Raw genomic sequence first — 24852 nt, 5'->3', positions numbered from 1 at the left:
GCCCCTCCTAGGGTCGTGACACTCAGGAGCTCGCCTGCCGCAACCCCGTGAGAGCCCCGCTCCGTCCGGAGCCGCACTCTGTCCCCGGACTAGGCCGCCTGCACCCCTGTCACCGCCTGCCACTGGAGCGCGCTGAACGCGCTATCACCCCTCCCGCCGGAAGCCGTCCGACGACTGTGATCTACGCCGGGTCATCCAGCTGCACGGACTGTGCCCTGTGACCCCGCTTCGCTATCCCCGGACATCTCAGGCCGCGCCGCCCCCGCTGTGGAGACCCCCCTGCACCGCCGTGCTGAGGGTCACTGGCCGCGCCTGCCTACCTGCCCACACCCGCTGATCGAGGACCCAAGACCACTTCTCAAGCTGAGAGTCGCACCGACCTGTGCCGACTCTCCACCTCACGAAAGAAGTTCCAGTATCGGGCTCGGGGCCCGCAACGCCTTATTTCCCCGTTCGCAGGAGCCGATCTCTGTGAGTACTGGAACTACAAGTAACATTTGCGAGAGACTACAAAGTATCCATTTGAAACTACGAACAAAGAACATTTGCCTGCTTTATAACCTGGTGGCCTAGCGAAAACGTTATTGGTCTTGTGATAAGTCTGCTGAGATATATATACTTATTTTTACATAAAGAAGCGTATTTTTATATATATCCAAGTCTGGTGTCCGTTTCTGGGGGGATTGATGTATTTACTGTGTGTGTGATTGTAAGTGCTTAACCAACAACGCCTGAGGAATCGGCTTGGCTGCTCACGCCACGCACCTAGAGGGTGAGCAAGGGCCATTCGCAAGGGGTTATCCTGCGCCCTGACGTGGAGGAGAGGGTTCCTGCTTGACACAAGGGCAACCTTGCGCCAACCGGAGATCCCCGACTCTAACAGATGGCAGTTGCGATGTTGGGTGTGGAGCTTGTGTTGGTCCAGGTCTCAGTAAGGAAGGCAACATCAGGCAAGAGGGTGTTGAGGAGGTCCCAGATTTCTACTGCATGTCTGTGCAGGGAGCATATGTTGAGGAGAATTCAGCTAAGGGGTTTGGGTGCGGGGAGTCCGGTGGTTCGGTGGTGGTGGTGAGGGCCAGGAGGTGGGTGAAGGCGCGGCGACAGTGACCGCAGGACAACTGGCCTTGGGTGTTGTTCGGTGTTGACTGCTGGCAGTTATTGTTTCTTCCAGGGTTGAGTGCATGAAGGGTTGCTGAGTCGTAGCACTGGCAGTTGGAGGACCAGGGTTCCTTGTGCTGGTCGCGGGCGGATTGCGGATGGGCGCAGACGGGCTTGCCTTTGGCGTGCTTGCAGCGCAACCATGCAGCGGTCGCCATTAAGTAGGGGCAAGGCGGGACAGCTGGGAGGTGGGAGCGGGAGGGGCAGCGGGGGCAGCAGCGGCGGGAGTAGAAGGAGGGAAAACGATGGGGAGAAGGGACTGGAAGAAAACAGGAAAAGAGGAGAGAGGCCACAGGCCAAAGGCCAAAAGGTGGAGTAAAGGTTCAAGTCAAGAAAATGAAGTAAAGAATAATAAGGAGAAACATGAAATACTGCAAGTGCAAATCGTAGGCAAAAGAGAGCAATGATTAAGGAGAACACGAGTCTAAGGGACTCGAACCGTGGACTGCGGCGATCAGAGGCAGGGAACTACGTGGCTGACCTGTCTGGGCAGGGATGGAGCTGCATGCAGGGAGAGCAGGAAACCCATTGATATAAAGTCTTGAGATCAGTGATTATGTAAATAGTTGGAAACTTTGCGTGTAATGTTTAAATATTTAATGAAGAATTAAAGGATAATTACCTTTTGGAACAGACTGAGTCTCCATGGTTTTAGGTGATTGACACTGAACCCCTCCTCTCCCCTCTGAAACCATAAGATGTGGACAGCTATGTGTGGCAACTGCTTATTTGTCGCATGCTCTTCTGTGGCCTTGTTGTATGAATTATAGAATGCTATAGGAATGTTTAAAGGGCGGAGCTCAGGTGAAGATGTTGGTGTGGTGCTGCTGGCTGCATTGGATGCTCCTATCTGTGTCCAGTGTCGGCCCCTCAATTAGGGGGGAGAGCGTGAACCCCTGCTGCCAGTGCCGAAAAGTTGAAAATAAAATGGTAATAAATTGAATTTAAATCCATTTTATTTTTCCCTACCTCTTGCCCAAGCCGAGTTTGGGGGGGGGGGGGGGGGGGACGGGACATTGCTGCTGACTGGCAGCAGGGTAGTGGTGCTGACTTCACCAGTTTAGAGTGCCCATGTCAGGCTTGCCCGCTGTCTTGCGATGGCCAGCCTGACATGTGCACTTTAAACCACTCCACCCATCTGTCTTTGGGCCTGATTTAGAGTTTGGGGGACCGGGTTACTCCAGCACAAATTTGATAGATATCCTGTCCATCATATTACAACTCCATTATATCCTCTGGCACTTGTAATATGGCACATTTATGATGGAATAACCCGTCCACCAAACTCTAATTTAAGCCCTTAGACAGCTGGGCGGAGAGCAGGCACAGGCCCCCAGTGCCTGTGGAAACGTTTAGCTAGTCTGCTCCAGCCAATCCTGACTCTGCTCTCATGCTGTTTAACATTATCAGCAGCACGAGCGGAGCCGGAGCGTCGGGATTGGTGTGGAGTATCCAATTGCTGCAGACAAGCCGAGGGACCGGAGGAAGCGAGCCAGCGGAGCGGGTAAGAACATTTTTAGCTTTTTAAATATTTCCCACAGACAAGCACTGTAACAGACTAGCACTGCCTTAAGCCTCAATGCCAGAGCTCCTAGTCGTGCTTCCTTATAAACAGTGTTTATAAGGGAGCCATGACTGACAGCTTTGGCGTTCACCATAAAGGCATGCTTGTCAGTGGTTGTTTGGCCCACTAAATATTTGTAGTGCCAGCTTCCACTGTCTGTATCCACCTATTCTCTTCAATAAAGTTACCTTTTTCTCCTGCAACACTGAAATATCTTTCTGCAATACTAGTGGTGACGACTGAGAAAAGTGATAGGTGCCCAGGACTATATAACGAGGTGTATATAAGCACTTTCTTACTGTCTATTTCGGACTCAAATACCCGCCTTGTCAATGCGTGTCTGACTTTTGAGGACTGCGAGCTAGCTGTGCTTTTAGGGGGCTGTGTGCATGGCTTGCTTCTTTATCTGTGCACGGATTCGTTGATGTTCTGTTGCACGTAGTGTTGATTCTACAGAGCATGGCACCATACCGTGCATCCGACGTTTGTGCCGTGCTGCCACATTTGTTTCGTTTAAGTGTGAAAAGTATGTATGTATTATAGGTTTTATATAATTATACATATTACTTCACATTTTATTATCTCAAGCATCGTTTCATCACCACAATTTCCACCCTCTTGGGGGAACCACATACGGATTTGGAAATTTGGGAAGCAGTTTTTATTGCTAATATTAAATTCTTAGAGGGTGAGTCATGCTCAGCAGATAGAAAACAATCTGTACTAAAGCAGTGTTTAGACGGTCTTGGTTTAAAGGACTTTAAGAATCTACCCCGTTACCTAGACCTGGTAATATTGATGTGTATCAAAATGCTTTCAAACAAATGATTTTACATTATGGATGAAGAACTAATATTTTTATGGAACACTACAAATTCTATTTACGCAAACACGGTATTGATGAGCCTATAGTACAATGCTTAGTAGCATTAAGATAGCTAGCATCCATACGTGATTTTGAACATACCAACTATGAACAAATTCTAAGAGATCAAAGTTTAATGAAAACTGATAATTTACAGGAGAGGTTAAGGATGTCCCTATATGTGCCGCTATTGAGATAGCAACAGGGGTGGAACACTCTGAACATTTTGTACAGGAAATCAGAGGTGATTATAAGTCTGTGGTAAATGCAGCGTTCAAAAAATTATGATGACAGATCTAAAAGAAACAAATGCATGATAAGGTAAAAGTTATATTAGCTTGTTATAGATGTGGTAGTCAATGCCAAGTGTCAACAAGCATTGGCAATGGCAATAGGGCTGGCTTTAAAAAATGTGGTATGATAAAATGAAGTTTTACTAGTAAATAGCATGGGAATGAATATTGGTGCACGCTAAAAGGTCAGGTAAAAGCTGCACTGTCAAGCCAGGACTAAACATCCATTTAGGTTAATGACTGTCCTCCTCCCATCTATGCTGCTGCCAGAGAAAAACACCATAAATTATCTAGTTATCTACGACACTTTAATAGCATTGCAAAGTCATGTGTGTGTCCATGAAAATTCAAGCTCAGGCAGCTGGATAAATAAACAAAATAATCACAGCTGTGTGGGGGGCAAGCACTTTTTTGTGGAAATACACATCTTTTGCCCAATCCAAAGACGTACTCCTGGCTCCCAACATGTGGGTGGAGACAAATTCCCTCTCTAGTGATGCCCACATAATTGTCTGACCATAAAAAGGGCTCTTTTAACAGAGTGACTAAAAGTTCTGAAAACAGGAGAGTAAACATTGTGACAGAAAAGGGGAGTGAAGAATCAGAAGGAGGTTTTCGCTATAATCCCCTGGTTCTGCTAAGCATAGATGATGATCGTGGCATAGTACAAAAGAACAAGAGCCTTCATTCATGTGTAGCTAGATTACAAAGTAAACCCATTACTGTTTTTGTGGATTTGTGTACCTGTTCACTATTATAAGTAAAGATGTGGTGACGAGAAGTTATGTTACAAAAAAGTTATTTCCACCTGATGTGTCTCTGGCTGGTTACACTGGTCACAAAATTACCTTATAGCGTACTTCTGGACTGCTTTGGAATTTTCTGGTACGTGTATCAGAGGGAAACAAATGGGATTTAAATTAGATTTAAGAGCTAATACTCCTGTTTATATTGTGAATTCCAATGGAATCAATAAAATTGACAGATTATCTCATTGCAGTGTGAAAACAGATGATTGTGTTGCCAATTTGAAGGGAAGGTTTCAAGCATAAGATAATTCTGAGGGGAAATGCCATTCTGGTCAAACATAGAGTTAGAAATGTTCCTCTGACCTATAGAGGTTGAAAGATATGTAATCTGACTTAGGGACTATTTATATGTTGGCGGAAATAATACTCTGTTGCAACGGGGATGGAGTATCATTACAGCCAACATAATGGTCTGCCCACCTGATTTAGATGCGGGCAATTCATAGGTTTGGCTACGGCGGTGACTACTCCATAACCACAAATAGCCAAACCTCCCTGATGGCCTAACAGAGTAAGAGACGTCAGTGAAATGGTTATATGTCCACCCACCCAATAGGGATGGGCAGATATATAGCTATTTGTGTACTGTACGTCACTGATAGGCAAAACCTGGCGGTGAGGAGAAGTAAAATGCTACTAGTGCCCTCTTCCCATGAGAGATTACTCCTATTGTGGGAGAAGTATTACATTTTTGATTTTCAAAAACAAAATCCTGTTTCAGGATTTTCTTTTTGAAATTAAAAAAAAACTGTTTGGGGAAGGGCTGCGTCATTGTGATGCAGCCCTGCAGCAAAAAGTGAAATGCATTGGCAGGAACCGCATTGACAGTGGATCCTGCCAATGCATTATAAATTACCGTCTGCTTGGTAGACGATCCATTCACCAGGGGGATGGAGTGATTTACTCCGGCCCCCTGGCAGAATGACGGGCCACCAGCCAACTTATAAATGAGGCCCTTCGTAAGTAAAAATATAATTGAACCAGTTTAGTCATCTCCATGGGTATCAACTGTTATATAATATCTGTTAATGGATCTGGAGAGTTAAGATTATGCATTGATCTCCAAAGCCTTAATGAGAAAATATGGGTGGATTTATATCCATTACTAAATTTGCATGAAATGGTATCTACATTAACGGTGGGTGGCAAACTCCGCTCCGCCAGTGGAGTTTGCGGAGTTTTGCCAACTCCGCGCTCTGCTGGGTATGTAGAGTTCGGGCAAAAACTCTGACTCCGCGGTGTAGCGGAGTTTGTCCCAGCCACCCACCCAAGGGGTGAGGAGTAAGGGACCAGCACTTACCTGGTCTGGTGTTCTCCGCCATGCCCGGGCTGCCCTCCTCCTCGCTGTGGTTTCCTCGCCGGTCGTAATTTAGCAAACCCATACATTGTATGCCGTCCTCGTCGGTGGTAATTTAGCAAAGCCCTACATTGTATGTCTTCAGAGGACGGTGAGGAGACCACGGCGAAGAGGAGGGCAGCCCGGGCATAGCGGAGAACGCCAGACCTGGTAGGTGCTCACTGCTCATGCAGAGTTTCCCTTAGTTTTTAGGCAACTCCGTGGAGCTCCGCGTAGTGACACCCTGCCAACTCCGCCCACCATTAATCTACATTAGCTGAAGCATCAATGTTTTCAACATAAGACCTTGCCAATACATATCACAAGTGTTTTTTTGGAGGAAGAATCCAAGTATTTAAAAACCTTCGTAACAGCTTCTTTATCTCAGAATGCCCTTTGGACAAGCAAGTGCAGCTTTTGTTTTTCAAAGATTAATGAAGAAAACTCTAGGGGATTCAAGGTTTAGTGGCTTTTCAAGACGATATTTGGTTTTCGGGCAATACATTGCTGTAATGACCATAATTTGTACAAGGTGGTGACGACCCTACAAGAGAAAGGTCTTACCCTCAAACTATCAAAATGTAAAATTTCACAAACAAGAGGTTGATTACTTAGGACACACCATCATTAATATAAGCATTAAACCAAAATGTGGCCATGTTGAATCAAAACCAGAGGCACTTATTCCCACCACGAAAGAAAAGTTAGCGGCTTTTCTTGGATTAACCAAATTCTATTCTAAATTCATACAAGACTACTCTACTAAAGTTGGAATTTTAATATCCCTCTTACAGATACATTTAAAGTATGTTTAGGAGAATTCTTAAATTTAAGCTTTTGACTTGTAGAAAAAAGAAATTATTAATGCACAGTGCTTAAAGCTACTTTTGGCAGGAAACAATATATTATAGCAGTTGAAGCCAGTACTTGTGGGTTAGGTTCAGTATTAATGCAGTGTGATGGTAAAAATGAATGGATCATATCATATGGCTCTAGAAATCAGACACTATTCTGTAATCGAAACAGAACTATAGACCTGTGTATGGTGCACTGAACACTACAGAATGGTATACCAAATTTATTGTGAGAACTGACCACAAGCCGTTAGTTAATATATTGTCGCCTGGTGATGGGAGAACTATGACTGCAAGGTCAGCTAGACTTGCTACGAAACTACAAGGATTGCAGTATCAAATTGAGTATGTACCAGGGAAGAAAAATGTGTACGCTGATTGTATGCTGAGATTACCAACCAGAGTAAAACATTTAGATGACAGTCAGGAAGCAGAGTAGACGTGGCTTTTATATTTTCTGACATTAGCAAAATGGAGGGACGTTCAATTGGTTCACAAGCTATTACTAGGAAGAGATGGTTTGAAGAAGTTAGCAAAGACAAGACCTTGCTGAAGGTGCAACATTATATATGTGAAAGGTGGCCAGTTACAAATGGTATTTCAGGTGAACGTATGAGTTTTCAGAAGATTTGTGATGAGTTAGGAATTGAAAATGGTCTCACTCTTAGAAAAGATAAAGTTGTTCCTCCCTTCAGTATAGGAAAAAGACTAATTGAATGTGCTCATGAGAGTCATTTTGGGATATCTGGCACTAGGAGACATGTACGGGAGCAATATTAGTGGCCTGGCCTTGGTAATAAGGTAAAGAAATGGGTACAATCAGGCAGGCAATGGTTTCTAGTGACAACTCTGCTAAGGCATTAGTAACTGAATAGTGTCCTGTTAGCTAATGGTCCATGGAAAAAAACTGATGTTATTGGACTTTTTTCCGTCATTCCCAGGGAAGAAGCTTATGGAATTTTGCTAGTGGGCTATTATTCCAAATGGCCCACAATGAGAATGGATAGTAAAATCACTCCAGATGTGGTTATTGTATTTTTAGATGGATTATACTGTTGAGCGGGACTACCTGAAGAGATAGTATTGGATAATGGTCCACAATTTACAAGCAATATCATGGAGGATTTTCTCACTTAGTGTGGTATACAACAAAGGGAAATATCTGCGTGTCATCCTGAGGCAAACAATTGGGTTGTGAGGTTTAATAGGGTGATAAAGGAGTGGTATTGATTGGAAGTAAACCTGATCCTGTAAGATTGTTAACTCTATTTGAATTGTTGAAGGAAGGTAAAGCAGGTTTCAAGTTGTACCTTGGTGGTTAAAGGATAAATGTGGGAATGATTCTGAAATTGACTATCAGAAGTTCAGGGATGCTGTGTATGTGTGCAAGCATAGGATTTGCATTTAAATTGATAAAAAAAGCTATAAGAATAACAGTAGTTGTTGTGTGAAAGTAGGTGACAGGGTTAGATTGAAGCTGAATTCGGACTCTGGTAAGAGTGAGACATGCTGGCCTGATCCAACGAAAGTGGTAGAAGTTTTTATTAATGCCGTCAGAGTGAAAGGTGGTAAGATGTGGAATTTTAACAGGATTTCCTTAACCGGTGAAGTGCTGATAGGACTTTTTTTTTTTTTTTTTTTTAAAAACCTTTATTTCTTCAAAAATCTGGACACAGCTATTCAGCCGACAACCCGGAGGTTCGGCAGCTTCGATAGGAGAGGACAAAGAAGCGTCCCCAGTGCATTGAAGGAGCAGTGAAAAGTTTCCATTTTTAATAATTACAAACACACAACAAACCCCAGCAAGGCAACAACACTGAATGCCCACGGTGATAGCCCCTCAGGGGGGAGCCGGACCCCAATCGTCTAACAGTCACAGTACTATGATAAGAGGAAAAAGGGGGAAAAGCAGAGGCCCAAGAAGTCAATTAACCATCACATCTGCATACTGAGCCGGAAAGAAGGTCAAGGAGAAAGCTGTTCCTCGGGGGGGATCCAGATCAGGGGCAAGACATATTCCCCCCCTGTATTGATTCCACCGCCCCCAGATGGCATGCCACTTCCGAGGGCGGCCTCTAGCGCAATATACTGTCTTCTCCCTGAGCATACTCCAGTCCATATTTTCTTTCCACGCAGTTAACGTGGGGGGCCCCCCGGAACCCCACAAGCGCGCGATGTCCCTCTTAGCAACCATGTTACCCAGGGTCACCCACTGGGTCTGTGCCTCATCATGATCAGTGGGCCCCCAGACATTCAGGAGACAACACCGCGCTTCCGGCTGCATAGCAATGCCCGTCACCTCCCCCATCACCGCATGAACTCGCCTCCAAAATTCCGTGATGACACCACATTCCCAGATGATATGTAGGAAAGTACCCACCATACCGCATCCCCTCCTACATAGGCCTTCCTCAGAGAATCCCATATGAACCAGCCGTGGCCCCGTCACATACACCCGATGCAGGATCTTGAGCTGCACCAGCCTCAGACGCGACGGGATCGCAACCTCCTTAGGAGAGGAAACAGCAGACTGCCAGTCCTCATCATCCAACTCGAGTCCGTCCCTAGTCCACTGGTCCCGCAGCCCCAGTAGCATATCAGCCCGAACATTTATCAGTTTCTTGTAGATGAGCGAGATCGTGCTCTCCGGCATATGGCCATCAAGGATCCGGTCCTCCAAAGGAGAGGACTCAGGCACCTTCTCACCCTCCACGAGGACTGACCGCAGGGCATGACGCACCTGAACATAGCGGAAAAACTCAGACGCCCCCAACTCATACTCCTTCTGCAACTCTTCAAAGGACTTCACCCTACCCTTAATCAGCACATCTCCAACCCTGGAGATGCCGATCAAGTCCCATTTATCAAACCCTTTCGTATGCCAAAGCCTACCCAACCTTTCAGATTCAAACAACGGGGTAGCTAGGGTGAGCCTATCCTTCCAGCCCAAAGAGTCAGTCGCCATCTTCCATACACGCACCGCCACCCCAGTGGGCCCCGTGAGGGACAAGTCGAGGGACCGCGAGTACAACGCCCTAAGATAGTTCCCACCGCGCAGCAACCATCTGTCCATGGCATAACCAGGGCTGAGGGCCGGGCCATAGAAACCATGGTTAATCGCGGACAACTGGGTGGCCCAATAATAGCGTCGGATGTCTGGAAGCGCGATACCCCCGTCATACCATGGAAGCGTCAATTTAGCAATCGCTATCCGCGGCCGCCCATCCCACAACAACGTCCGTTGGAGGCTTTCGACCTCCCGAAAGTACTTGGCCGGCACCCAATCTAGAGTATTCTGCAATGCGTAGAGGAACCGAGGAAGGGACATCATTTTGAACAAGGCAGCGCGCCCGACGAGGGAGAGCGGCAGCCTCCGCCAGCCCTCAACATCCCGCCGCAGGCGCGCCGGGGGGGGAGCAGGTTTCTCTCATACCGCAGAGCGGGGTCCATGGAGATAAAGATCCCCAGATACACGAAGCCCTGCTGAGCAATCTGGATCGAACAAGTTTGCGGGACCGGTGGAACCTCACCACTCAGGACGTATAAATACGATTTACTCCAGTTGATGACGAGACCCGAATTCCTACCGAAGGATGTAAGAACGTCACAGACCACTATGAGTGAGTTCTTGGGCGAGGCAAGATACAACAAGATGTCATCAGCATATAGCGAAATGCGGTCCTCGTGTTCGGGCGACCACCGAAGGCCACGTATATCCGGGTGCCAGCGTATCCACGCCGCCAGCGGTTCAAGGGCAAGGGCGAACAGCAGAGGCGACAGGGGGCAGCCCTGCCGAGTCCCCCTCCCAAGCCGGAACGGAGTCGATGCCCGGCCATTTACCACCACACTCGCAAGGGGTCCCTCATACAGCAACCTCACCCAGCTCACAAAACCAGGGCCAAAGCCGAACTTGGCTAGCACAGCCCACAAATACTCCCATTCCACCGTATCAAAGGCCATCGTGGCATCAAGAGACGCCACAATAGCCGGTTCTCGCAGCGTGCCAGCCCTGGCGATCACACCATGAAGGCGCCGAAGGTTCAACGCGGTGTTGTGATGCGGAATAAAACCGGATTGATCAGGGTGAATCAAGTCTCCAAGTACCCTGACCAATCGGCCCGCCAGGATTTTAGCCAGAATCTTCGGCTCGGCGTTGAGGAGTGATATGGGCCTATATGAGGCACACTTATCTCGGGGTTTACCATCTTTGTGTATCACAACAATTGTCGCCAGCCTCTGGTCCAACGGGAGGGTCCCACTCCCCCGTGCCTCCACGAACATGGCGCGCAGGTGAGGGGCTACCCTATCCGGGAACAGCTTATACAGGTCAATCGGCAAGCCATTCGGGCCCGAGGCCTTGCCCGAGTTCAGCGCGCGGATAGCTCCCGCCACCTCATCGACCGTTATGTCTCCATCAAGATCATCTCTATCTACATCAGAAAGACAGGGCAGAGCGATATCCCGCAAGAGGTCACGCGAGTCCTCGGGCGGCCTATCCGACACTGAGGCATAAACCTTACGGAAATAGTCCGAGAAACACTGTACAATCCCCTCAGGTTCCACAATCACCTCTCCCCCCTCTCCCGTCAGCTCCGGCACTACTCTATTGACCCGTTCTTTTTTATCCAGCCAAGCTAGGAGCTTCCCGGCCTTGTCACCAACATCATACAGGCGGCCCTGCTGTTCCCTACTGAGGGTCTTAGCGGCATTTGTCACAAGGTCCTTATACTCGGCTTGCTTCAAGCTCAGCTCATGCAGTGAGGCCGCTGTTACCTCCTCCTCTAGCGCTCCCTCCAAAGCCACAATCTCCTCCTCCACCTGCATAACCTCGCCATCTCTCCGCCGCTTGGCCGCCACTACAAGTGAGAGGGCCTCCCCTCGCAGCACGGTCTTAAATGCTTCCCAGAGCGACACTGCCGAGTCCACGGACCCCTGATTGTCCTTGAAAAAATTATCAACTGTCTTCACCAGTGCGCTACGCATCTTGGAATCTCGAAAGTACCAGGGGTTAATAGGAGCCACCCTTCCCCCTCCCTCTCGGCCGACATCCAGCCTGACCCACACTGGCGAATGGTCCGATATGCCACGCGCCATGTGCCTGGCCTCAGACACCAATGGGGCGTGCGCAGCCAAAGTGAGCAGGTAGTCAATCCTAGAAAGGCTACCATGCGCCCCGGAGTGGAAGGTGTATTGACGCTGTGTGGGGTGCCGGAGCCTCCAGCAGTCTATCAGGCCGAGTGTGTCTAGTAAGTCTGGAAGCCACTTCTGAGCCCCCCCTGTGTCTCTGGGCGGGTACCTATCCAGCAGCCCAGAGCCGACAGCATTGAAATCCCCCCCCACCACTAGCATACCCCCCGGGAGATCCAGCAAGGCCCTACCCAGATCTGTAAACGTGGAGGCCTGCAGGGCTGGAGGGACATAAACCGAAACTAAAACCAAAGTTCTACCTTCCCACCTCCCCGCCACCGCCACAAACCTCCCCCTATCGTCAACAACGGTGGAGTCCACCTCAAATGGTAGCGAGGCCCTGACTAGGATGCCCACACCCCTGGACCCGGAGGAAAATCCCGAATGAGCTATGAATTTATAACCCTTCCTATTAAGAGCATAGCACGTGTTACCTATAAGGTGTGTCTCCTGCAGTAGGGCAACATCTGGCATTGTCCGTTTCAAGTGTTGCAAAACTATCCCGCGCTTAATGCGATCCCCCAAACCATTAACATTCCAGCTAATAACACTTAAACCTCTACCCCCCCATCCCCAAACACAAAGAGGCCCACCCCCCACCCGAAGAGCCACCATGGAACAATACCGAAGATGATCACTACGCCTTGCAGAAACAAACCCCCCAACAACAAACCCAAAATCCCAACCATCCCCCCCACCCTGCACCCCTGCTGCAGCTTACAAAGCCCCCCCAACTTGCAGTGTGCCTGTCGCCCTACCAAACCCAAAATCTACAAAAAGCACCCTAAGGGAGGAAAGAGCTCCCCTCGTCCTCCCGCAACCCTCCGCATTTACTGCACTCTATTCAAGTCATCAGATAAAGTCAAATCGAGTCAGACCGGCTCCGAAAACATCAACCTTGCCCATCCCGGCCACTGTCCCCATCCGCGGCAGTGTCCTCTCCCGTCCGCCGTCGGGGCCAAGCGTCCAGCCATTCATCGGCCATGGCAGGAGACTCAAAGAAAAATGTCCGGTCTTCGTACACCACACGTAATCTGGCAGGGAAGAGCATGGCATACTTCAGATCCCTCTCCCGAAGCCGCCTCTTCACCCCCAGAAAGCCCTGTCTCTGCCTCTGCACCTGCTGGGTGAAATCAGGATAGAAATTCACCGACGCGTTCTGGAAGGGGACCGGGCCCGTCACCCTCGATGCTTGCAGGATAGCGTCCCGATCTCGAAAATGAAAGAGCCGGGCGACAATCGGCCTCGGTGGGGCTCCCACCTTGGGCCTCCCACCCGGCACTCTATGGGCCCTTTCAACCGCAAAGAACTTCCCAAGACCCTTAGGCTGCAGATGGTTAAGCACCAAGTCCTCGACGAGCAGGTCAACCGAAGCCTCATCCGAGGACTCCGGGACCCCGATAACGCGCACGTTGTTGCGCCTGGCCCGGCTCTCAAAGTCCTCCAGCCGACGGGCGGCGAGATCACTCTCGGTCCTCAGCTTACGAACCTCGGTCTGCAGTTCCGAGACATCATCGGCGAGGCCCGTGGTCTTGAGGTCCAGGGTTTTAACCCGTTCATTCGTTTTGCCCAAGTCCGCACGGATCAGGTTAACGTCCACCAAGATGGTATCCACCTTATGCGCCAGGGCATCAAACTGTCTCCCAATCGAAGTCTGCATCCCTTCGAGCGCGCCCATGACATCCTGCAGCGAGAGCTCCGGGGCCAAGGGCGAGGCCGCCTTCTGGGTATCCGGCGACTGGCTCGACCCACTCAGTGATCCCTTCTGCAGAGCATAGCGGTCCATATTATTGACTTGAGTGTAGGCTCCCCTCCTGGTAGACTTAGGCTTCAGCCGATCCACCTCTGCTTTGCCCGACATGGTTGGTACCAAGCAGGTCGGTTCAGATAAGACGGCCCTCTCTCAACGAGAGGAATCAGGAGTGATCAGTTCTGCAGTGGGCCGCCAGAGTAGCATGTAGAGCGTCCAAAGGATAATAAAGCCACCAAGAGCTCTCCAGGGGCAGGGCAGACAAAAGGAGAGAAAGCGAAAGTGAAAGGACGGGGACCTCCATCCGACAGTCCACACCTCGCCTGGCCGCTGTTGTTCAACTAGAAGTCGGGCATCCTGCCAACTCTAGCCCCTGGCATCCCTCGGAGATAGGCCGCAGTCTTCCGCCATGCATAACTCCGGTTCCCGGTGGGCGATCCGACCGCGGGTAGCATCAATCGCCTCCCTGACAAGTCATCTACACGATGCCATGCATACAGACAGGATTAGAGACAGGATAGTCGACGGAGGGCGCGAGGGTCTCGGGAGCTCAAAGCTCACGCAGCCATCTTGGTCAAGCGCTAGGCTCCTCCGCTGATAGGACTTTTAACTAAAATATAGCTTGTAGCAAAGATGATAGCATTGTGTTCTTAGATATCTCTTGGACAGATACTGTTGGTGATGTCTCTGGATTTGAACAGCTTCCTGCAGGCGCTAGTTGGACAAATTTTATTTTATCTGGAAACATGTCTACCTCATTAAATGAGGGAACAAATTCCACTGAAAATTCCTTGGAAATGAGGAAAAGAGTGTATTGTTTCAGGTTCTATTGCAAATTTAAAGATTATGTAACATAAGTGTTATTGAAAGAATATGTAACATGATGCGTTAGATTTCTTCATTTTTTTCTGTTTTTTTATTTTAATTTTTATTTTAGAGATTCTTTTAAGGAATTTCAAGCATGTTAGTCAATTTTACTTTGTTATGTTGTTATATGATATTTAGGGGATTTTGGTAACTTCTTATTTGTTAATTAGTTAAGGGAGGAAGGTGTGTGGAAACTGCTTATTTGTTGCATGCTCTTCTCTGCTCTTGTTGAAGGGTACAACTTAAGTGAAGCTGTTGGTGTAGTGCTATTTGCTTCGTTGCATACTCGTACCTGCTTATTCTTTTGAATAAAGTCAAGTTTTTCATTGCTTGACTTTGTCAACTAGATAATTGGGTATGACCAGAGTGTGAGAACCCTGTACTGTTAATGGTCCTGATTCACCTTCCCCACCAACTGTGCAAAAATGCACAGGAACCTCTGGTGTGGAACCAATATCAGTATGAACTTTTACACGGTGACCCCCAGGATGGCTTCTTTCAATATCTATTTTACTGGCCAAATATATTTTGGCTCAGATTCACAGTTTTGAACTGTTTGTTGGTAAGGAACAGGCTGAATAGATTTCATCGGACTAGTGGAAGTAGGGCTGCTCACCATCCTGGTCCTTCTTAGGAGTTTAAAACCAATTTCCACTCCTCCACTTGGACTAGATTCATTGCCCCTAATTCTAGAGGTCTTTCAACAGCTCTTGAGCATCTGTGTGCCACTAAGGGGAGAGGCTAAAAGGGAGAAAGAAAGGGGATCCTCAACCCACAATCTACCACAGAGATGGTACAAGGTATCCAGATTAAATACTTCACACCAGGTTGGTGGGTAGTATTACTTCCTCCCATAAGGGAGAAGTGTAGCTCAATGATTAGAGCGGCAGACCCTGATGCAGAGGTCTAGCCCAGGACCAGGGTTCAATTCCCCGTCTCGGCGGGTCTTGGGCTCAAAAATTCCACGGACCTGATAATTCTCGCCTCGGTGCCTATTCCAATCATGGAGTCCCACTCTGCAACTCAGGGCAATAGCTTGCTTAATCTCCACATTGGCCCCCACAATGCTAAGGATGCCTGGCCTCCACCTTGGGGGTGCCCAGGAGTGGACGCCTCACAGGGAAAGCCAGGATGGGTTCCACAGCAGTATTCGTACAAGCGCCTTGAGACCCTTGCGGGTGAGTAGTGCGCTATACAAGTATCAAATTTACATTTTACATTTACATTTTACATAAGCGAAACAACCCTCAGACCCATGGGTATAGATTAGTCCAGCATATGCAGTACTAAACTGCATGTGTTTACTTGCTGTCTACCTCGTGTGATTCTCCCCGCCTCACCATGATTTGTTTCTCTCACTTGCCCATATACTTCACTTCCGCTCTCCCACTTTGCCTTCTCGTCTGGGTGCTTTCTCCCTGCCAGCTCCATATTACTCTCTTTTGCCTTTTTGACCCCCCCACCTGCGTCCTCTTGTTGCTTGCCCCACCCCTGTCCTGTGTTGCTTCCACCTACAGCCATACACTTGTGTTGCTTCACCCTGTGTTGATCTGGCCCCCCGTTTTTCTTTCCCACCTGCATTAAAATCCTGCCCCCTCACCCATGTACATGTTGCTTCTGCCCCTTGTGTTGTGTTGCTTCAGGCACACACGTACACCTAGGTGTTACGTCCCTGTGATCTGCTGAAAAAAAAGAAGGCATTTTCACATTTGTTTTCTTTTTAGTTATCAATCCAACTTGGATTGGGAACTGAAAAAAGCAGCTGCGTCTTTTGTTCGCACACGTATGTGTGGTGCCAATTCCTATAAAATAACATGGCCAGCTGCGTGACAAGATTTCTTTAAAGTAATTTAGCCATTGGGGATGCAGTGCTGCTTGGCTAAAACCATTGACAAAGCCAACAGGTCCCAAAGGTGAAAACTATTGGCTTAGTCAATGCTTGTTTCTTGGTGGAGGGCAGGCTATAGGTGCCACAGGGTAGTTATAGTTAGGCTTACTTTTCCATAGAGAGAGATCTTTTCTTTCAGAAAATACCCATGCATTTTCCATAGACTTTTTAATTGCACCATATTTGGCAGGACACTAGATCTTGGTCCAGAAAGCACGCTTTTTGTAATTTGGTGCAAAGCTCTGATTGGCTACCAGCAACATGATGAGAAATGTTCCTGGTAGTCATTACAGGACATGGGGACTTACTCCCTTATCCTGCAATTTTATTTAAAAAAATATCAGGGGGCAGGGTAGGGATACCCTAGCCCTTGTGGGCAGATCTGAGAAGGACCCCCTTGGCCCAAAAAAGAAACAAAATAGGGCAGCCTGCCATTACCCCCCCCCCAAAACCTTTGGGGGGAGTAGTGCCCCCTGTCTGTGCCGATTTGGGTCCTGTGGACCCTATCCACTAGGTCAAACTTATACAAAAAGGGGAGGGGTGAACAACTCCCCTCCCCGAGTCTGGTGTAGCCCTGGGGACCCCAATCCCCGGAGCCAAACTCTTTATTTTTAGCAGCGTGGGACTGTGTTCACCTTCCCAGAGCCTGCTGAGATCCCGAAAACCCCATCACATGGGACCAAACACTTTGTTAATAGGGAAGGGAGGTGCGCCGTCCCCCTTCCCCGAACCTAAATGGTTCCCCATCCCCCTGGGCCAAACAATAAGTACAGGGAAGGGGGTGCACAGTTTGCCTCGCTGAGCCTTACAAGCCCCCTGGGACACTAGCACCAGGGTCATCTCTTTAACTGTGTCCCAGGGAGCCTATCCTCAGGACGCAGTAGTTTTCCATGCCATAGGACTGGAGGCAGGGAAAAAAGAGTGATCCACCCAGCGGGAGCTTTACAAATGCTCCCGAAATGGTGGGCACACACTTCTGTTTCCCTGCCCGTGCTCTTGTGGGCAAGGAAACTGTGTTTGCTTCCACACGTTGGGAGCAAGCAGAAGTAGCTGCTCTCAGTGGGTGGGAGCAATTTGGATTTACTTGGAAACTAGGGCTCCCCCGAGGTTCCAAATATTTGGCCCTGGAGATGGGATTCCTGGGGTCTTTTAAGGCTTGGGGAGGGGTGCCACATGTCTCCTCCCCTATTTGTGAGGTATTTGGCCCGAAGAGGGGTCCCCAAGACCTTTTAAGGATTGGAGGGGGGGGCATGCACCCCCTTCTCAGTCATTAAAATATGGTCCCAGAGGAATGGGATCCACTGGGCCCATTTGGGCTTGGTGAAGTGGGCCACGGGCCCCCCTTCCCTAGAACTGAGATATTTGGCCCTGGGGGATGTGGTCTCTAAAGTCTTATATGGTTCGCGGAGGGGGGGCCACATGCCCATTCACCTTTAATTGAAATATGGCCCCAGTGGCTTAAGTCCCCAGGGCCTATTTAGACTTGGACTTGAGGTGGGGGGCCATGTTCCTCCCCTTCCGTAATGATAAAGTACTTGGTCCCTGGAGATGGTGTCCTGGGGACCTCGCAGGACTCGGGGAGGGGGGCCACACGCTCCCTCCCCATAATTAAAGCATGACCCCTGGGGATGGGGTCCCCAGGACTAATTTGGGCCTCCCCTAATATATATTTTGGCCCAGGGGGATAGAAACTCAGGATGTGGGACATGCACACCCCTCGCTTATTAAAAACAAAAGGCTCCAGAGCCAATAGTGGCTTGGGGAGAAGTGCCAGACATCCCCTCCGCTGACAAAGGATTGACTGCCTGCAGGAGGGTTAATGGAGGGGCTGGCCACAGGCAGCCATGCATGACGTTGAGTTGCTTGACCGTGAAGGGTCGGCCGCAGGCCTGTGGCCAATCCCCTGCTGTGTACGGCGAAAGTCTGTGTGTGGTGGGAGTTGGCTTTCTGTTTCTTAATAAAATTTTACTTTATGTTAAAAAAAACTAGAAATTCACAGATATTATTTTTGCAAATTATTCTTGGATTTTAACTTGAGTGTGTGTCTCATTTATTGCCTATGTGAGTCTAACAAATGCTTAGCACTACCCTCTGATAAGCCTAACTGCTCGCCCACACTACCACAAATAGAGCATTAGTATTATCTACTCTGGCTCTGTAAACTAGTAAGGGAATCACTGTACTCTCTGCACAGTGTACTTTGTTTTAGTACACTATATAGAGAGCCAACTTCCTACATTGGTGGATGAGCGGTGGGGTCTTCAACATTGCGTTTGCTGATACCACTCTGTCACTGAGCGACCACGCGAATAAAATCAAAAATTGCCTTTAGCCAGTTGTATTTTTCGATGGGCCTATTTTTCAAAATTGTAAATTAACTATTAGGGCCTAGGTTAGATCCATGTATCCAGTTGTTCAAATTAAAAAAAAATCTAACTGTAGTTAAGACAAAGAAAAGTGTTTATGTTTTAAAAAAAAAACTTTATAAAAGGGACCCAACTTTATTTACAATAATGGGTGATACCAATAACCAGTCTCAGGAGCTCAACGTGGCCCCTTACAAGGACCTGTCCTATGCCAGGAGCAGGATCCTCTGTAAAGGTTATGGTATCATGACTGGCTCTCGTGCTAACAAAGAAAAGCTTAGAAGGCTGTTAGCAGAGTTTAAGAGAGAAGCTCAATTTGAAGATGATGAACTTACCAAAGAAAATCCTTCTAAGGAGGTTGCTTAGTCCCTCCACTCAGAAACGGATAAGGAGCCCTCAGAGGAGGAACGTATGTTGGAAAGGTTGACCAGGAGATTGAACTAAGAAGTTCAAATCTTGGACATAGAAAGACAAAGGAAAGAGATTGGCCTAGCTCCCATCTCTGGTGGCCGCAATTTTGCAACTAGGCAGAGAGAAGATGCCTTTGGCTCAAAGTTCCCCGAAGGGATTGTCCCTAAATATTCAGATGGTGATGATATCAACAAATGGTTAACTGCTTTTGAGAGAGCTTCCATAGCAAAGAGAGTAGCCATAAAGAACTGGAGCTCACTCTTGTAGGAACTATTCTCAGAAAAATGCAGGGATACACTCCCGACATTGAATGAGAAAGCTGCTGAGTCCTATGACCTTATGAAGGGTTCCCTGATTGGGGGCTTTGGACTCACCACTGAAAAATATAGGATACAATTCAGGGAGACTCGAAAAGCCCAGAGTCAATCCTGGGTGGAAATCATTGATTTTTCAGTGAAAACACAAGGTAGTTGGTTAACTGGTAACAATGTGCATGCTTATGAAGGGCTTTACAATTTAATCATGAAAGGGCATCTGTTAAGTAGTTGTTACAATGAGAAGCTACATCAGCATCTGGTAGACTTAGGTCCATTTTCTCCTCTAGAGTTGGGGAAGACGGTACACCACTGGGTCAAAACAAGGGTAACCAAGACTACCAAAAGAAATAGGCCAAACAGACCTGCCAAGGGAAAGATGGTGACCAGAAAGATATAAGCAAAAAGAAGTCTTCTTCAGGCCCGCAAAAACCTGCTAAGGAGGGTGGCCCCCAAAACTCTTCATAGCCTAAGGGTGGATACCAGGGTAAAAACTGGGATCTCAAAAAAGCTTGGTGTCATGATTGTAAGACCTTTGGAAAGCGAACTGGAGACGATAGCTGTGAAACCAAAAATAATGCCTTTAGCACACCTGCTGTAAATGTAGTAGTAAGTCTCCAGTTGCAATCACAGGTGAGTCCTGACCATTTCAAGGTGCTCACTGAGGCAACTCAAATCTCAGAGGGAGGGTAGATGTAGCTAACTTAACTGTCTGGCCCAGTATCAATGGGAATAGGGTGGGAGCCCTGTGAGATACTTGTGCCACTATTACCATGGTTACTGAGAAACTGGTGCCCTCAGATCAATATCTGCTTGGAGAGAGCTATACAGTCCTCAATGCTGATAATCAGGCTAAGGTGCATCCAATGGCACTGATGTCCTTAGATTAGGGAGGGGGTACTGGCCTCAAAATGGTAGTGGTGTCTTCTGATATCCCTGTGCAGGGTCTGCTTGGCAATAATTTGGAGTACTCAGCTTAGGCTGAGGTAGAAAAGAAAACCCATGTAACAATGCTCGGAACATCTGAATAGGTGTGTGTAGAACCCAGGGTAAAAAAAGAGGTGTTGGAGTCTGAAAGTAGGGACCAACCTTCCAAGAGAAAGGGCAAGAAGTCTGAGAAGCCAGCTTTTATTCAGACACCAGATCAAGTAACTTCTCCTCAAGAAGAAGACTTGTCAGCCCCATAGGGAACTGAGGCCTTAGGGAGCTTGGGCTTTACACGGCAGAGCATTTGGGCCCAGGGCGACCCTCTAGGGAAGATGTGTGCCAGGGGCAGATAACCTGTCCCACTCTTAAAGTCTGAGGCAGCAAGCTGCTGATCAAGAAAAGGGAAGTGTCGGGGGTCCCCGCAGGAACTATTGTGAGGAGGGACTCCTATACACTGAGGCCAGATACCCCAAACCTGGCGCCACTAGGAGAGTGGTGGTGCCTCAGCAGATTTTCTCCTCACATTGGTCCATGACATTCCCCTAGGTGGGCATCTTGGTCTGACCATAACATGGAATAGATTGGTGAACCACCTCAACTGGCCAGCAATGTCTCAGAAGGTGGAGTTTTGCAAATCCTGTGCCACCTGTCAAGCCAGTGGCAAGAGAGGTATCCACCTAAAGGCCCCCTTTATTCCACTTCCAGTAGTTGGGGTAGCGTTTGAGAAGATGGGGATTGCCATTGTTGGTCCCCTTGACCCTCAAACAGCATCAGGAAACTGTGGTAGTGGATCATGCTACCAGAAATCCTCAGGTAATTGCCCTAAGGACAGCCACTGCCCCTGCAGTGGTGAAGGCCATCCTTGATATCTTTACCAGGGTAGGGTTTCCTAAGGAGGTAGTATAAGACTGAGTTTGGAGTGATGTATTGGTTCACTACCCCACACCATCCGCAGACAAATGGTCTTGTTGAAAAATGTAACAAGACCCTACAAGGTATGATTGGTGAACTCCCTGAAAAACTCAGAAGGAAATGGAATGTTTTACTACCATGCCTGCTTTTCGTTTACAGAGAGGTGCCACAGAAGGGAGCATGGTTTTCCCTATTTGAGCTTCTGTTTGGACTCCCTGTAAGGGGACCACTCTGTCTTGTCAAGGAAGGATGGGAGAGACCTCTCAAATAACCTAAGCAGGATATTGTGCATTATGTACTTGCCCTTCATTCCTGGATGGCGGAGTACATGAAAAAAGCCAGCAAAAAACTTGAGGCCAGCCAAGAGCTTCAGAAGCTCTGGTATGACTTAAAATCTAACAATATAGGGTGGGGCACCTCTGTACCCCCAAGCCAATCGCACTGCTAAGGCACCTCTGCCATCTTTTTTTGAAAAATATTCATCTGTTTTAACTCAGTTTATTCCATGTACTCATTTATTTCTTTTTATGTCTCTTTTCACTTCCATGTTGTCCAGAAACTTAGCTACTCCACATGCGGGATAATTTGCCGTTTCCCAAGCTTCTCATGCCCAAGTTGTGCCACTCCAGGCCTCTTACAAGAACACGACCAATGCAAAAGGTTCGTCAACAGCAGCATTTATTAGACGACCCAATGCAGTTCAAGCTCTGAGAGCCCTTCTTCAGGGGTAGCTGTAAACAATAATAAGTTACAGTGAGACTATAACCATTAACAATGTCTCTCTGTTTGCACATATTATTTTGTCTTACATCACTGTGTAATAACAAGTTCACCCCGTTACCGTATTATATACACATTTACTCGTGTTCCCACATTATGAATCCCTGCTCAGGTTATTCAAATTCTAATCACCTTTTCTTATAACACATCATTCCCGCTGTTAGCAGAAACAACCTCTCTTACCGCATTATATGTCTTTTCACAAGTTGTCCAATACCTGATCCATAGCCAAACCATTCCTACTATTTAAATTAACAACCTCTCTTCTACCCAATCCCTTCTTCACTCCTTACTCTCCCGGTTTTTACACATCACTTCCACTACTATCCCACCCACAACAACCATTCATCACCCTCTCACACCCGACCAAGCTCACACACTCGATTCACTATTCCCCCTTCCCACTTTTCCTCATTCACTCACAAATTACAGTTCCTCCTCCCCAAAGTACAATTGATTCCCTCTCCCTTGCCTCATCCATACATACTCACATAAACTCTCTCATTAACTAACATCCCCTTTTCTAATACTTAAACAAAACATTCAGGCCACACTCTGTTGTCTTCGTAACATTCCTCGTACCTGCTGCGACTGTTAAAACCGGTCCATTCCAATCTCCTTTCAAAGCATTTTAACTCACTAATTGCGCTCTCTCTAATTTACCCTAAGCAACCCACTGAAGCCCCTCCCTAATTACATGCACATGATTATCCCTCTACTCAAAATTATTTCGCACCATCGAGTTGCTATTAATTAGAAAAACTACATTTCCCACAATGCGTTGTACACGAGTGCAAAAGAAAACGGAATGAGCAAAATTTCAACAAACACTTTCTGTAATATAATGCTCAGCCAACATGACCACACACTATTATTGTATGACATAACATCTGCCATGGTGGAGTTCCAAACAGAGCAGAAGGTGTGTGTTTTGGAGCCTGTGGCTCCTAGGGCTCTCCAGGATAAATGGACTGGGCCTTACCCTATACTTGAAAGAAAAGGGAGGGTCACTCATTTGGTCGACCTTGGCACACGTAGGAGCCCCATGCTCATGGTCACAGATGAGGACCAGGAAGCAGAGTGATCCTCTCCCTGACCTCCTCTCACACAACCCTAAAAATGGGTCAGTAGAAGGAGTGGTCTTGTCAGGCAGCCTCATTGACCAACAGCAGACAGATTGCAAGCAAGTCCTAAATCAGTTTGCTGAGCTCTTCTCCCTGACCCCTGGTATGGCTAACTGGTGTACACATGATGTGGACACTGATGACCGCCTACCTGTCAAAATAAAATCTACAGGCAGTCTGACCATGTCAAGGAGAGCATCAAGGCTGAAGTAAGCATGATGCATGAATTGGATGTCATTGAATCCTCAGAGAGCCCCTGGGCCACCCCAGTGATTTTAGTACCCAAGTCTCATTCCCAAGGTAAAATGATAGAAATTACGTTTTGTGTGGACTATAGGGGCCTCAGTGCAGTCATAAAAACGGATGCACATCCAATTTCTAGGGCAGATGAATGAATTGACAGGTTGTAGGCAGGAAAATAACTGAGTACTTTTGATCTCACATCAGGGTGCTGCCAGTTAGTTCTGACCCCTGGAGCAAAAGAGAAGTCAGCATTCTTAACCCCGGATGGGCACTTCTAGTTTATTGCGATGTCTTTTGAATTTAAGAATACCGACTTCCAGAGGTTGGTGAATAAAGTCCTTGCTGGATTGGAATCATTTAGGGGCCTATGCATCAACAATGCCATTTGCGATTCCTTATTAGCGAAAAATAAGGAATCGCTAATAAGGAATAGCAAAAGGCTATGCATGTAGGAATCGCTATTCAAATAGCGATTCCTTAATATTCCTTATTACCGAATCGGTAATACCGAATCGGTAATAAGGAATACCTACCCATTCATTCCTATGGGCTTGGAGGCCCATAGGAATGAATGTAAAGCCATTCTGTATTAGCGATTCGGTATTACCGAATCGCTAATAGCGGGAGCACTTTCAAGGGTGCCAGGGTGTCAAAAGGACACCCTGTTGCACCCCTGAAAATGATATGTGCACATATGTTGCACACACACATGCTCTAAGGGCATGTGTGTGCGCAACATGAAACTTTGAAAAATGCACAAAAGTGCATTTTTCAAAGTTTTTGCAAATTACCATGCAGTTCATCTTCATGGTAATTTGCTCCCCCTATTAGCGAAATCGCTAATTTTTTAACTTTGATGCATTGCATTTAAGGAATCTCACTTTGGGATTCCTTAAATGCAATCGCTATTTAAGGAATCGGTATTTAAGGAATCCCTATTTAAAGAATCGCTATTTAAGGATTCCTTAAATAGCGATTTCTGCTTTTGGGTTGATGCATTGGGATTGGGTATTTTTTACTTAATACCGGGAGCTATTACCGAATCGGTATTTTACCGACTGGAGTTTGGGTTGATGCATGGGGCTGTTAGTGTAGAATATCTGAATGATATTGCTGTCTTTAGTCCCACCTGACAGGATTACCTATTCCGCCTTGGGAAGGTCCTGCAGGTGCCACAGAGTGCAGGCCTCACTATCAAGGCAAA

The 24852-nt window shown here is 47.5% G+C and overlaps 1 long non-coding RNA gene across 1 annotated transcript in view; it reads left to right on the top strand.

Annotated features, from left to right (window-relative positions):
- Positions 1 to 2536: 2536 nt before the first annotated feature.
- Positions 2537 to 24852, top strand: part of LOC146805485 (uncharacterized) — a 106498-nt gene continuing 84182 nt past the window's right edge. Inside the window, exon 1 of the long non-coding RNA XR_014967464.1 lies at positions 2537 to 2662. This is a non-coding gene — a long non-coding RNA (uncharacterized LOC146805485). The remainder of the gene's footprint in view (positions 2663 to 24852) is intronic.

This window comes from Triturus cristatus, chromosome 8 (assembly GCF_964204655.1).
Source record: "Triturus cristatus chromosome 8, aTriCri1.1, whole genome shotgun sequence".
Lineage (NCBI taxonomy): Eukaryota > Metazoa > Chordata > Amphibia > Caudata > Salamandridae > Triturus > Triturus cristatus.
The sequence above is the reverse complement of the archived record's forward strand: the minus strand, read 5'-3'. Positions and strand labels throughout refer to the sequence as shown.